At 45.9% G+C, this 15,020-nt stretch overlaps 1 protein-coding gene across 2 annotated transcripts in view; it reads right to left on the bottom strand.

Moving 5' to 3' along the window:
• The window catches only part of LOC137633282 (zinc finger protein OZF-like), a 137,638-nt gene extending 125,715 nt beyond the window's left edge, over window positions 1-11,923 (bottom strand). Inside the window, exons 1-2 of one of the 2 annotated variants that reach the window (XM_068365493.1) lie at window positions 11,729-11,923; window positions 11,088-11,134 (exon numbers count right to left, since the gene is read on the bottom strand). The gene's annotated coding sequence lies outside the window, so the exon portion shown is untranslated. The remainder of the gene's footprint in view (window positions 1-11,087; window positions 11,135-11,728) is intronic. The other variant, XM_068365492.1, reaches the window with a different exon arrangement.
• Window positions 11,924-15,020: the final 3,097 nt, after the last annotated feature.

Genomic DNA, 15,020 nt, shown 5'->3' with positions numbered 1-15,020 from the left:
AAAGCTACCTAAAGGAACCTTCCATCAGGACGACATGGCTATCTCACCCAAAAATAGATTTTTTGCTTTGGTCAAAATCAGTTAAAAAAAAAAAAGGATTTATATATTTTACATCTATTTTTTTGGATGGATGTGGGTTACTTGTATATATGATCAGTGGGGCTATGTAACAATATGGGAGTGTCCAACATGTGAGCGGCATTTTTTTTTTTTTTTTTGTCAAATCCTTTTTCAGTCTAGTTATTGCTGTTCACTTTTTATTCAATATCTTAGGACAATAATTTCTCTCATCACTGTACCTTTATTTTTTCCTTTTTTTTTTACATAAATATTTTTTATTTATGTAAACAGTAGTACAGTATACATTTCTGTTCATAAAGTGTCTCCCCCTTAGCCAATAATTTTTCTTATTTTTTGTTTAGTTCCCTTCTAAAAATCTTACCCTAGAATCTTGCTGAGCCATTGTTTTGAAGAACTCAGTACAGAGTACAGGTGGAAGAGAGACGGCATACTCAAGCTAAAAGAATAGGGAAGTTCTACGATTCTAGCTGGGTACCTTTCCCCAGTATAAAATCAAGGGGTGGTGCCCAGTGCCCATTTCTTACTTGACTGTTTAACTTTTGCTCAGATCTCGGGGCATTCCACAGCATTTTTTGTGGAATGCAAAGATATGGTGTGGTCAGCATTCTGACCCCATGAAGTCTGCATACTATGTCAGGCCATAGTCTGCACACCACCACATCATGCCCAACCAATAATCCAGCTATGAAACGGATTTCAAAGAACACTTCACAACCCTTTCATTGTTGGAGGCATCAGCCGCAGAGAATTTGTCCAGGGAAGAGCCTTTTGTCAGAGACACAATGGCTTGATTGAGTGGAAGAGGGTATGAATCGTCTTCCATTACTTCGTAGTACTTCCTCTGTCATATGTACGGTGGAGGAAGTAAGCGAGAAGAGTCCACCGATCTGAGAGAACGAGATGTGCCTCCCTCTTGCGTGTAAACTCTCTTCTACGCCGCCTTAACCCCGCTCGACCAGGGCAAAGCTACCATGGTTCAGGTGGGCTTCAGCATGTACGAAAAGGGATCCAGGACTGGTCTTTCCCCTAAGTTGTTGACCTTCCGGATACACGCAAAGAGCTGCATAAAGATGCGGTCACCATCCTTCTGCTAAAGGGGAGGAATCTTCAGGTTGGTGGATGCTGGCAGCATTCCATCAGAGTGTTTGAACCCATCATCAAATGCTGGTCATTGTGTCGTTGTCTTAGTTCCTCCTTGAAGAGAAATGGGCTGTAGGAGGAAGTCTGCTATGTTCCGGTCTTATGGAAGCAGACGGATCAGTAAGACGTTCCCCTCGAGATTGACGCTCATCCATAGAGCAGCAATTTTTGGGTAATGTCTTAGTGTCCTTCCTCTCTGGGTTGAATGTCAAATTCTTCCAGAAAAGAGGAACTCCTCTTCCTTGCTGACTCCACAGGTCTTGCCTCCTTGGAGTTGGCGGGAGGAGGAGAAACCTCTGCCATTGAAGCAGAATGTTCAAGGTGATCTCCCTTGGAGATTTGGATCCCCTAGTCGTACGAGGGTGGATCGTGTACCCCGGAGGAGGATTAACAGCCCTTCGGTCAATTATCCTCCTTTTATTCATGATGGGAATCATGCATAGCCTCTCCCAAACGAGATCCTGGGTGATCGGATCCTTGGTCTTAAGGTAATCCTCATACATCGAAGACCTGAAAGGGGAGGGATGAGGAAGCTGTTTAGCTAGGCTAGATTGCCCGGGGTCCGGTGAAGCGCCACTCCTTTGTGAAGGATACTGAGAGTCCTGGAGAAGGAACCTTAGGTAGATAAATGGTTGGTACTTCGACTGCCTGCCTCACTGCAAGAACCTAATCCTTAAACTAATGGGCATCTTTCGAAAACGAAGTTCCCTACTGCGGCCCCCATATCTATTTCCAATATCTGGGTGGAGTGCCCTGAAAAGAAAGAGGGCGAGAAGTCCTCGTCTCACGGCCGAAATCCTGCTCCTGCTCTCTACGCAAGAGAGGGCTGTCTACCTGTCCAGGGTGATGCAGGGTGAGGGGTGAGTTGGTGCACAAGTGCACGCAGCTTTCCCTGACTGCTCAGGTAAAGCAAACCCTACCTGTGCGCAATGATAAGAAGAGGACTGATCGTGGGCGCTGGCATGCACTGGAGAGGCGAAGGCATAACTAAAAAATGACAAATTCGTAAGTAATTTGTATTTTTCCTAACTATACAAACCTTAGCTATTCAATATGGGTTATTATTTTCGGCGTAGCTGAAATGACGAGCCATTAGAATTTTAACGAGGGTTTACTACACCACCACTAGTTAGCGGGGGGTAGGGAGGGTAGCTTGCTAACCCTTCCACCCCCCCACCCCATCAAACACATCTGTGCTTGAGCTCACTTTGCTTAGAGGTAGGAATTCAAGGGGGAAAGGGCTGGCGGGCAAGTTTGATTAAATAGCTAAGGTTTGTATAGTTACGAAAAATACAAATTACCTACGAATTTGTCATTTGTTCCATAAATACAAACCACGCTATTTAATATGGGTGACTCACAAGTTAGGAAAGGTGGAAAGTCCCAGCCAGTACTGGCTTTTGGCTTTGCTCGGGGACTCAGTATCTGAGTGTGTCAGCACTCAACAATAAGAAGTCCCTGCACCTCGATAGAACCTTGCTATGCAAGGGCTGCGGCCTACGTAAGCTGTGTGTGAAGGTATAAAGTGTGACTCGTCCTAGGAAGTTGACCTGTAGTCCTTCAGATGGAAACTTTAGGCTAGGAATCTCCCAATACCACCTCGTCAGGGTATGGGGACATGACAGTATTAGCTTAATACTAGGAACACAAGGAAACATGATTTACCTGCAGTGGTTCGAGGTCAGCTGTGCAGAGAACCCAGGATGCTGCTTTCCCGAAAAGAGGGGAGGATGAAGAAAAGAATAAGGGCCAGACATACCTTTTCATTCATGCAGACTAAGACCGGGTAACAATGCCCTCAACCTTGTGCTACTTGTCCATTAAGGAGTCTGAGGTTTTAAACCAGCTGTTGTGCAGCCACCACAGGGCCGATAGAAAAGGTATCGAGCCTCCTGTGGGTCACGTCTTGCAGGTAGTGGGCTGTGAAGGTCGTCTGATGCTTCCACACCCCAGCTTGTAGCACCTGCGTCACTGAAAAGTTTTTCTTGAAGGCCAGGGACGTAGCTACGCCCCTGACGTCATGTGCTCTAGGGCGACATGACGGAGGAGGGTCTTGAGTCAGGGACAGATGGATCACCCTACGAATCCATGCTGAGATGGTATTCTTGGTAACCCTCCTCTTAGTCCTTCCAGTGCTCACAAACAATGCCTGCACCTGGGGACGAACTGCAGCCGTTCTTTTGAGATATAGCCTCAAACTCCTTACTGGACACGGTAGGAGGTTTGTCTGGGTCATTTGTTACAGAACGAAGACTCGAAATCTGGAAGGAGTCGAACCGAGGGTCCGGCACTCCCGGATTCTGAGTCTTAGCAATAAACTCAGGGACGAATCTGAACGTTACTTCCCACCATCCCCTTGAATGGACGATGTCATAAGAGAGATCATGAAGTTCACTGACTCGCTTGGCCGAGGCCAAAGCTAGTAGGAACACCGTCTTCAAAGTTAGGTGGTGATCTGAAGCCTTGCGTAATGGTTCGTAGGGAGGTCTCTTAAGAGACCTGAGAACTCGAACCACGTTCCATGGAGAAGGTCTCACTTCCGACTGAGGGCAGGTAAGTTCATAACTTCGTATGAGTAGGGAAAGTTCCAGCGAGGAAGAAATGTCCACTCCTTTGAGCCTGAAGGCTAGACTTAAGGTTGAGCGATAGCCTTTCACCGCCGAGACTGAAAGGCGCATTTCTTCCCGCAAATACACGAAGAACTCCGCTATTGCCTGAATAGTGGCATCGATTGGAGAGATACCCCTTCCACGACACCAACCACAGAAGACTCCCCGCTTTGCCTGGTAGACAGATGCAGATGACCTTCGCAGGTGTCCAGACATCGTGCTCGCAACTTGTTGCGAAAATCCTCTCTCAGCGAGGAGATGCTGGATAGTCTCCAGGCGTGAAGCGCTACGACTTTGTGGAAGCTGTTGGCGTGTGGTTGTTTGAGTAGCTCGTGTCGTGGAGGGTGTTCTCTCGGAAGTTCCAGAAGATCCGGAAACCATTCCGCGTGATGCCATAGCGGAACTATAAGGGTCATCAAGAGATTGACTGATATCCTGGTCTTGTTGAGCACTCTCCTCATCAGACAGAACAGGGGAAAGGCGTATACGTTGATGTTGTCCCACCGTTGTTGGAAGGCATCTTGCCAGAGCGCCTTGGGATCTGGGACTGGGGAGCAGTACAGCAAAAGCTTTAAGTTCAGCGCTGTAGCGAACAGATCCACAGTCGGGGAACCCCACAAAGTCAGGACTTTGTTGGCTACTAGATGATCCAAAGACCACTCGGTATTCACTATCTGAGACGCTCTGCTCAGACTGTCGGCGAGCACATTCCTCTTGCCTGGAATGAAGGGAGCTGATAGTGGAATCGAGTGGGCTTCGGTCCATCTCAGTATCTCTATTGCGAGATGGGATAGCTGCTTTGAAAAGGTACCTCCTTGCTTGTTAATGTAAGCCACTACTGTACTGTGGTGTTGTCGCTCATCACCACCACAGAGTGACCCGCCACGTATTGTTGGAACTGTTGAAGGGCCAGGAATACGGCCTTCATTTCTAGCAGATTTATATGGAGGCACTTTTCTGATTCTGACCACAGGCCTAAGCGCCTGTGTTGCAGAACGTGGGCCCCCACACTTTCTTCGAGGCGTCTGAAAACAGCATCAAATCTGGGGGAGGACGAGAAGATCCACTCTTATTCACAGGTTCTCGTCTGTCACCCACCACTGAAGGTCCGTCTGTTCCGCAGGACCCATAGGGATCATGACGTCCGGGGAATTGTAACCCTAATTCCACCGAGAATTGAGTCGCCATTGGAGGGATCTCATCCTGAGGCGACCGTTGGGAACTAGACGAGCCAGGGATGAGAGGTGACCGAGGAGACGTAACCACGATTGGGCTGGAAGTTCTTCTCGTCTGAGGAAAGGACTTGCGACCCTCCTCAGCCTTGCTATCCTGTCGTCTGATGGGAAGGCTTTGTGGAGATTGGTGTCTAAGATCATGCCTAGATATACCAGTCTTTGAGTGGGAAGCAGAGAGGACTTCTCGAGATTTACCATGATCCCCAGATCTTGGCAAAGTCCCAGAAGTTTGTCTGTGTCGAAGAAGGGCTGACTCCGAGTCTGCTAGGATCAGCCAGTCGTCCAGATAACGGAGGAGACGGATGCCAATCCTGTGTGACCATGACGATATTAGAGAGAACACTTTGGTGAAAACCTGTGGTGCTGTGGAGAGACCGAAACACAGCACCTTGAACTGGTACACCTTGTTGTCTAGGCTGAATCTTAAGTACTTCCTTGAAGACGAATGGACTGGGATCTGGAAGTACGCATCCTTCAGCTCCAGTGTACATATGAAGTCTTGCGGTCTCACTGCAAGTCTGACCGTGTTTGCCGTCTCCATGCTGAACGGAGTTTGCTTGACAAACCTGTTCAGAGCTGAGAGGTCGATGACTGGTCTCCAGCCTCCAGACGCCTTCTTTACAAGAAAGAGTCGACTGAAGAAGCCTGGGGACCCGTCGACGACCTCTTGGAGAGCGCCCTTCTTCAACATGGTCTGGACTTCTGCCCGAAGGGCTTGCCCCCTTGCCGATCCCATGGCAAGGGAGCTCAACGACACTGGATTCGCTGTCAGGGGAGGTAGAGATGTTGTGAATGGGACGCGATATCCTTGACTGATTACGGAAATCGTCCAGGAATCGGCCCCGAGTTGCTGCCACCTATTCGCGCAACTTTGTAGGCATCCCCCCACTGGTGGACATGCAGGGGACTGCCAATCCTAGCGTTTGCAGCCTCGGCCGCTCCCTCTAGGATTCTTTCCTCCCCTGGAGGACTTTTTCCCTTTCTTGTTCTTGACAGGAAAGGGCTTAGACACCATCGTCTTCGCTGCAGCTGCCGGTTTTGTGGTGTTGGTAGGACGTGGTTGCTGGGATACTGGAGGTTTATAGGGCTTCGATGTTAGAGCCCTATGTAGGAGAGAGTCCTGGTTGGACTTCCTCCACCTCTCAGCCGCCTGCTCCACGTCCTTACGCTCGAACAAGTTCTTCCCCATAACGGAAGAATGTCTGAGCCTATTGATCTCAGTATTGGGGACCTTTTGATGGAATCTCTCAGACACCGCATCTCGACGTTTCAAGATGGTATTAGCCCACAAGTTCGAGACTTGATGGGCTGGAAACTCGATCGTACGAGTGCCCGAGAGTAAAAAGGTCTCCATGGTCTTCCTGGTACTTTCTTTGGACAAGTCCTCTGAACGTAACAGGATGCCTAGGGACCCTAGCCAGATGTCCAGCCACGAAGTTGCCTGCATGGCACACTTCGCTACCTTCTCCTGGCTAAGGATCTCCGTCGCCGAGAATGAAACCTGCCGGTTGGAGAGTCTCTCTAGAGGGACCCAGTAAGCTCTTCCAAAGAATGGTGTAGGGGAAGAGCTAAACATGTCTCCCCAACGATGTCAAAGTACCTCCTCTGTTGGACACGAGGATGTGGGAGGAGTTTGTTGCCGGCGCTGGATCGGCTGGAGGAGGCAAGCTCGGAGAGCTGGGCTTCGACCTTGTCTCTGGTACTCTTAACCCTTTGAGACCAGTGCAAAGCTGCACTGGCCTTTGAGGGTTTTTGAGTCCCAAAGACTCGGTCCAAGACCATGTCTTTGCCCTCACGAGGGGGAATCTCTGGATCCGCAAACCCATTGAGATTCCTCATAATGGTCAGAACCTGCCAGAACGCATGCTCTAACTCCTGCAGCTCCCCTCCTGAAGGGCTAGCAGCGAAGTCTCCTGTCCCCAAAGGCTCTTCTTGGGGGGACTCGAGGACGTTCTCCGAGTGCTTGGCTGGCTCCAGTCTAAGCCTTGGAGATGACTTCGGCACAGTCTTAAGAGTCCTTCGACTCCCTCCTGGGAGAGACGCAGGACTCGAACAACGAAGGTGGGAGGCTCTTCTCCACCCCTTCCCGAGAAGACTTTCCAGCGCGAGGTGGGGTTTCCGTCATTGGTGCAATGGGGGAACGCCTCACTTCACGTGACTCCCCTGAGGACGGAAAATCTTCGTCCGAAGGGGAGGGAATGAAAGTCTGGGGGGGTGAGGAGCCCTTCCTCAAGGACTTACGAGGAGCCAGCTTCGCCCTCGGAGAAGTTACTACGTTCGACACTCCTCTCTTCCTCTTCAGAGGAGTAAAGTAGAAGCTGCCAATGATTTGTGGCCCATCTCAGAGAGAGCAAGCTTAAAAGCCTGCATGACTGCTCTAACCAGGGACCCAAACCAAGGCTGCTGACGGACAGCTGCGCTGTCAGAAACTCCCTCTGGAGGGAAGAGGATTTACCAATCCCTAGGAGTTACCAAAGGGGGGTTCGCTCAAAAAGATGAAGGAGAAGAAAGGTCCCTGGACCTATCCAGAATCTTCCCACCCCCCCGCCGGCGAGCGCGCTGTTCTGCACTTGCGGGGAGGGGAACACGACAATGATGATCTGGCCACACGTTGTCCTGCAGCCTCGCTCGAGGGGGGTTGAGGATCGCGCTGGGGAGCGTGCTGGCGCTCGCGGGATGGGAAATGCCCTGGGTCGCGCGCAGGAGACTTTTGGCGCGCGCGAGGGCGATGGCGAGGGCGCGCGGGCGATTGATGGCGCGCAGGGGCGCGAGCTGGCGAAGGCAGAGGGCGCGCTGAAGGATGGATAAGCGCTCGCGCGCAGGAGACACATCTCTTGCGTGCGGGCACGCATGAGAGCACACATCCGACTGTGGCGATGGGCGTGGGCATGCAGGGCGCGCGTCGGAGACTGCGTGCCAGGCCGCGCGTCGGAGACTGCGCGCGAGGGATGGCGCGCACGCGGGGACCGATGCGTGTCGGCGATCGCTGGCGCGTTGTTTAACGCTGGCGAGCAGGGGAAGAAGTTAGCTTCCCCACTGCGCCGAGATCAGATCGTGGGCGCGCAGGAGATCGTTGGCGCGCAGAAGAACAAAGGCGCGCATGGCGCGCAGGTGAGCATTGGCGCACAGGAGAGACATGGCGCGTAAGGGACGTATGCACTAACTTGCGCATACGCCCTTGATGCCCCGGAGGGACCGTTGCCCGTTTTAAAACAGGATACGTTGGCGCCCACAGTGCGTCAGCAGGTCTGACGGGTGGAAGGTCGGCGTGTCCTTTGTAACGACGACCTTCCACCGAAGGTCCAGGGTTGTAGCTGGGAGAGTTGGAGAACGATGGCGAGGTTCCTCTGCGGCGGACTGCGGTGACGATGAACCTAAGAGGCGCCTCCTAACACCCTTTTGAGGTGAAGTAAGGCCTCTACGGCGAAGAGGAAGGCGGGCTATACGCCTTATACGCCCTCTGGTGGCCGTGGGGTCAGCGGGCTGACCATCAGCAGTCCTCCGAAGAGGAGTCTCTGTGAGTAAACTCCCCCGAGGGGGATAATCACCGGCAGGAGAGACCGTTGGACTTAGTTCCTCAATCAAAGGATGTGCAGAGGGAGGAACTAAGCCTTCAGCTACAGCAGGATCATCACGAGCAGATGTTTGAGATAACTCATCGGAAGCCTTTGCCACGACAACGTCGATGATAGACAGAGGATCAACCTCTGCTAAAGTCGGCGATTGTTTGACAGCGGCCCCCAACCGGATCATGTCAAACAAGGCTTCCTTGGAGGGCGAACCCTCAAGCCCCAAGGAAGCCCAAAGTTGAAACAAATAATCATTAGATACAGGAATATTTAAATCCTCCCCCGGGGGAGGAGGAGGAGCTGCCTCGCTATAGGAGGCAACTCCTTCTCCCAAACCCCGAGATCGGGCAACAGAACTATACCCTACGCTACCACTCGACAGTTTCTCGGAAGAAACCGATCGAGTGGGAGCTTCGGAGGAGGTTTGGGCCATGGAAGAAGAGCCTTTGGGATTTTCTACTTTCAAAGAAACCTTCGAAGGAGAAATATCCCACCTGGACTTCTTCTTCCGGCGCCAAGAAAACCTCTCCCACTGGGAGGTAGACCACTCCCTACACTCACCACACACTTTATTTCTATCACATCGCTGGCCCCTACAATAAGGACAAAGGGTGTGAGGGTCCGTATCGATCGGCGACATATACGTGCCACAAAGGCGGTCGGGTAATCCAGGACACTTTCACATAGCAGAGGCCAACTTCACGCACACCTGTAAAAGGAAAATCAAAAAGCATTAAATGGCTGTCAAAGAAGGTGAGGGTGAAAGCGGACACGTCCGACTACCACCCGAGCCGAGAGCAAAGTGAGCTCAAGCACAGGTGTGTGTGAGGGGGTGGGGGTAGCAAGCTACCCTCTCTAACCCCCCGCTAACTAGAGGTGGGGTAGTAAACCCTCGTTAAAATTCTAATGGCTCGTCATTTCAGCTACGCCGAGAGTAATAACCCATATTAAATAGGATGGTTTGTATGTCAGTTACGGAACAAATGATGGTTAGTCACTATAGTCGCTAGTGCTGGTGTGCTAGCCTACCCCATTCCTCTCCTCCACTAACTAGCAGAGGGTAGTTAAACCTTGCAAAAGCTTTATCAGCTAGTTTCAGCTTTGGCGAAATAAATACTCGTCCGTAAAGAGCAGAAGGTTTGTATGTTGCGCTGGAACAAATACAAACTAAAAGTAAAGAAGAAGATCAAAACATCCAGATAAGTGTGCAGAATATGGTTGTATTCATCGACGGCCTTAGTCGAAGTGTAGGTTGCTCTACCTGTCATGTGGGAGAGACTTCTCCGCCACCTGGCAACCAACTAGATTTAAGTTGTTGAATGTTTTAGCTTTGGCGACATCATGCTCCTATTGAAGGTACAGTAGATGGTTTTTGTTATGTGTAGGAACATAGTCAAATTCGAGAGGCAGTAAGAGTATGAGCATGCTGCTTGCAGCTAAAATCAAAAGTGGTAGTCTAATCTTAAGGACAGACAGATGACTGTGTTTTATCCAGCACACGCTTGTAGTTATAACTACTCTGTTAAATTCTTAATGATTCTTAATGACTGTTCCAACTTTGCTGGTCATACTCCATTAAAAGATGATGGTTCATAATTGTGTAGGAACATTCTAACCTAACCTAGAATACAGAGTCCTTATTTATGGAGGACTGAAGCCCTAACCTTACTTAAACTGACCAAGGACACCCTCTCCTTACCCAGCAAACATTATACTGTAGTATCTTTGAGCAGTGCAAGGGTAAATATACACTAAACTACCCAAACCTGCATTTATTTTTTAAATAAACACTATTTTCTCCATGACATTTTTTGCAAAGGTGAGAAGTTTAACTCATGCTGCCTACAACCGTTGTAAACATTTATCAGTCGATGCTTGAAGTCATTAAAATTCATCCTTGTCATCATGACTTGCCTTTCAGATTAAGGATGTTATTAACCATATTAAAACAAAAAGCACCCTACACCCATTTCTCAATGAGGGATCTAAATATTTTGATAGATACTTTTTATAATTAGAGAACCTGGAAGATTTATAGATTGGCAGACATAGGATGGTACAGGCACCCTTTTAACTATCAAAGATATCTTTGCTAATCTAAATATACGGTACATATATATATATATATATATATATATATATATATATATATATATATATATATATATATATATATATATATATATATATATATATATATATATATATATATATATATATGTGTGTGTGTGTGTGTGTGTGTGTATGCGTGTGTGTGGTTTTAACCCACGTTAATATGACAATTTGTCCTAAATTCTATTTTTCCTAGCTATACAAACCCGTAATCATTTAATATAAGAATTCTTTTCAGCTACACTAAAGGGAATTCCTATATTAAATGATTACGAGGTTTGTATATTACGTCGGAACAAATGACTGTTTAAGCATTTTCATTGACACAATCTTGTACTTACCCATTGACTGCCATCCATGCAACTCTTCCCAGAAAGGATTTGTAGTCCTGTGAAATAAACACTTTATTTAATATTCCACAAATAATGTAATCTAACATTAGCGTGCTAAGTTAATGGGGGTGGGAGGGGGTGGTTACAGGACTGGAAGTGAAGACAGCAGTTTAGGTTACAGGTTCTGAGCATATTTAGGAATATGCTAAGCCTAAAAAGCATACCATGGTTTCTGTGACATACTTTAGATTTACACAAGACAACCATACTTGTAATATCAAGTAATAAAAGTGTTTGTTGGTGGGAGACAGTGCCTCAGAACTGAAAGGAAAGAGTTGTGGGTGGAAAAATCACGGGCAGAACTTACAAACTCCCATTAAAATCCCTAGGAGCCTTTTTATATCAACGGCCAGTTCCTCACGCGTTGATTAAAAAAGGAAAACAACTAACTAAAACTTTCCCCCTTAACGTAACCTACAAGCCATGTCCTTACCTACTTACCTAACGGGGGGGAGGCCTAACTCCCCACTGCGATCCCCCTTACACTGCCGTATTCTAAGTTAGACATAATGATACATACAGGCGGCCGCTATCATACATACACCCCAATCCCTACTATAAATGTAAAAAATAAAACACTGAACGTATACCTACAATAATTATAAGTTTCGTGAAGTGCACTGCGGTGATAACGTTGGCCTGAGGATTTGTCAAGTGTTAACTCAATTCGCTCGGCTGAGGGCTCAACAACAAACTCTCCCAACAAAGGCAACATTTTGTCAACAAACATTTGGAGGCGTTTGGTTTTTACCCTATATTTATTTCCTTCATCTCTTTCAAGCGTTATTTATTTATCCAATGAAAAAAAATGACTAAAATTCTTAAATTTAATTTTTCATAGTCTTTATATCTAGTAGATTCAATATTATTTGATAATGAATAAATGTAAACTAGTGAAATGACGAATTCTATAAGAAACTTTTCTCTTTGGGCTCAAATGACTTCGCAAACGGTACGAAAACACTTAAAGCTACAGGCTCAGGTTCAGGTTCAGGTTCCTTTGCAACAGAGCCTCTAAAGTTTATCTTTCAAGATCTTATACTGTTTTGTCTTTTCCCCAGCATCAGGTTTGATACTTCTTTTTAGTTTCTATATTTGCTTCACTATTATTATTTTCTTTAGGTCTTCCTCGTAGGGTTGTTGAAGTTCAAGTATTTGATTTCTCTCTTTTCTATATAACTGGCAAAACAACAACAAATGGATCAAATTTTTTCTTAATTTTCACAAAAATTTCAGTTTACATCCCCCCATTGTGTCTATTTATAATGTTCAGTTTTAACGTATTAGTTCTTGCTTTGAAAAATATCGCTGATGCAAATGTGTTGTTGTATTTTCCTTTTTCTTTAAGTTCTTTTTTTCTATGTTCTATGTATTTCTAAGCTCATTTTACTTTCTATTTTTTCTTTCTATTTGTCATTATCACCCTTCCTGATTTCGGCTTCTATTTCTGGTCCTTCTTCTTATCTGCCTTATGTCTAAAAATTAATTCTTCCAAGTACTTTGCTGGTTGTTTCCACAATCTTCCTTCTTTTTCTTGAATGTCCAGGATTATTATTTCAGGTTTTCCTTTTTCCCATTCAGGGTACGATTTGTGTACTGCAACTTCCCATCCATCACCCTTGCTTTCATAAAAGATGCCCCTATCTCGACTCCTCTTAGAGTAGTATTAGCTGTACTTTTAGTGGCACCTAAAATTTTTCTACATACCCCATTCTCTATCCTTTGTAATCTTTTTATTTATTTCTCTGTTAAATTTATAATGTGTATCCATACAAAATGATGGTAAATCATTACTTTTCCAAAAAAAATCCTATCATTACTTTATTGCAACTTTTCTCTAAAACTGAAAATGTTAAGCTAGCTAGTTTTTGCGTTTTTCTATCATTACCCTTTTCTGGGTTTTGAAAATGTTCCCATTACTGTCTAGTTTAATTCATATGTTAAACTTCATACTACTCTGATTCTCTCTATGTGATTTGGCTTTTCTTTCATGCTATAATTCATAATATCACGTTTTCCTTTTTTATTTCTAAGCCACATTTTTACCAGTTTCTACTAAAAGTTGGATGTTACGCTTCACATAATCTATATCCTCTGCAATCACTAATGCATCATCTGCAAAGAATAATGATTTTGTCTCTACTAAATGATTTCTAAACTCGTTTCCTTCCTCTTCTATTTTCTTAATGACAATATACGCGATTAGTATAAAAATTGAAGTTGTGGTGGCTGATGTGGTAACGTCCCGGAATGGTGAACGCCGGACTGGGGTTTGAGTCCTGCTCAAACTCGTTAGTATTTTTGGTCGCTGCAACCTCACCATCCTTGTGAACTAAGGATGTGGTGTTTGGGGGAGCCTATAAGCCTATCTGCTGAGTCATCAGCAGCCACTGCCTGTTGCCCTCCTTGGGTGGAAAGGGGGCTTGGGCGCTGATCATATATGTATATGGCCAGTCTCTAGTGTTCCAATGCACAGACAAATTATTTCTTAAAAACATAATTCAGGAAATGGGATAAGACAGAGGCGAAGCTGTTCTTTCAACTTAAATATATTTGAACAAAGACTCATTACATAATCAAGGAGCACTTAATTTACTTTCTCAAAGTCACTAGTTCTGGGTAGCGTAATAAAAACAGTCTTTATAGATGAAAGGCTTCCAAATGACTACTAAATACGTGCTCGTACAATTATTCAATACACATCATAGTTCGGGCGAGACTACAGCTGGGAGATCAACATAGGTTACGTTACTTTACAAGTCGAAAAGGCTTAGCATGGGTGCCCCCAGGCACAACGGAAGGACGTTAGCTCTTAATCGTGGCTCTCTTCAAACTGGGCACAGGCGTGGCGTCATGAGGTAGATGTCATCTTGCCCAGGGGGTTCTAGGTATGGGTCCCCTCTTCAAATTGAGAGCAGTTCACACCAGTCTCCCGGCTGTAGCCTCGCCTCATCCTGCAACGACAAAGTTGGAGACAGGAAAAAGATCTAGTCATCATGTATAAGATGCCAATGGCCTCCAGTGGCGTCGATCGGAGCTGAATCTATGTCTATTACCAAAAACGAAGACAGCAGAAGAGGTCATCAGCATGACCCCAAACGGTTTCAACACTACGTTATGTGTGACACTAGGGCATTTTCTTGCTTGATAGGGCAATGTCACTGTCCCTTGCCTCTGCCATTCATGAGGGGCTTTTAAACCTTTAAACTGTTTTATTCCACTCGAAACCTCCATTTCTTGTTCTATCCTTTTCCTAAGTCAATGGAAGTAGTATAATTTTGGTAAATATTTGCAATTGCATTTATGATTTTGGTGTTGATTCTTTATAAAACTTCTAATAATACTTCTCTATTTATTAAGACAAAGGCTTTACCAAAGTCTATAGCAGTTACTGTAAGAGGTGTCTTGTTTCCATAGCTCTCTCCTACACAAATATAAAGGTATTTTCTCCTATCCTGCCTCCTCCTGCAAATCTTGCATGGCACTCATTATCTTTCTCAATCATTCTTCGGTGATTTTCTTTTTCTTCTTTCACCATCTTCATGATTATTTTATATGGAACTTTCAATAGAGTTGTAGGTGTTAGGTCTTTTGTCATTGGGTTTTGTTTCCATTCATCTTTTTTCTTGACTACTTCCACGTAATTGGTTTTTCTTTTTCTTTCAGCTCATTTTAGTAACATTTCTGCAAGGTTTCAAGACATATATTGCTATTTCCTTGTGCCTTATGGAGCTCTGGTTTAAGGCCATCCCATCCTGCTGCTTTTTTCCTTTTAGTTTTCTCAGGCAATACTTGACTTTTTCTATTGTGATTGTTAGGTTTTCTATTGGTTTTATTTATCTTTTATTACCGTTATAAGATCATGGTGTTCTGTAAGTATGT

Source organism: Palaemon carinicauda, chromosome 42 (assembly GCF_036898095.1).
Source record: "Palaemon carinicauda isolate YSFRI2023 chromosome 42, ASM3689809v2, whole genome shotgun sequence".
Lineage (NCBI taxonomy): Eukaryota > Metazoa > Arthropoda > Malacostraca > Decapoda > Palaemonidae > Palaemon > Palaemon carinicauda.
The sequence above is the reverse complement of the archived record's forward strand: the minus strand, read 5'-3'. Positions and strand labels throughout refer to the sequence as shown.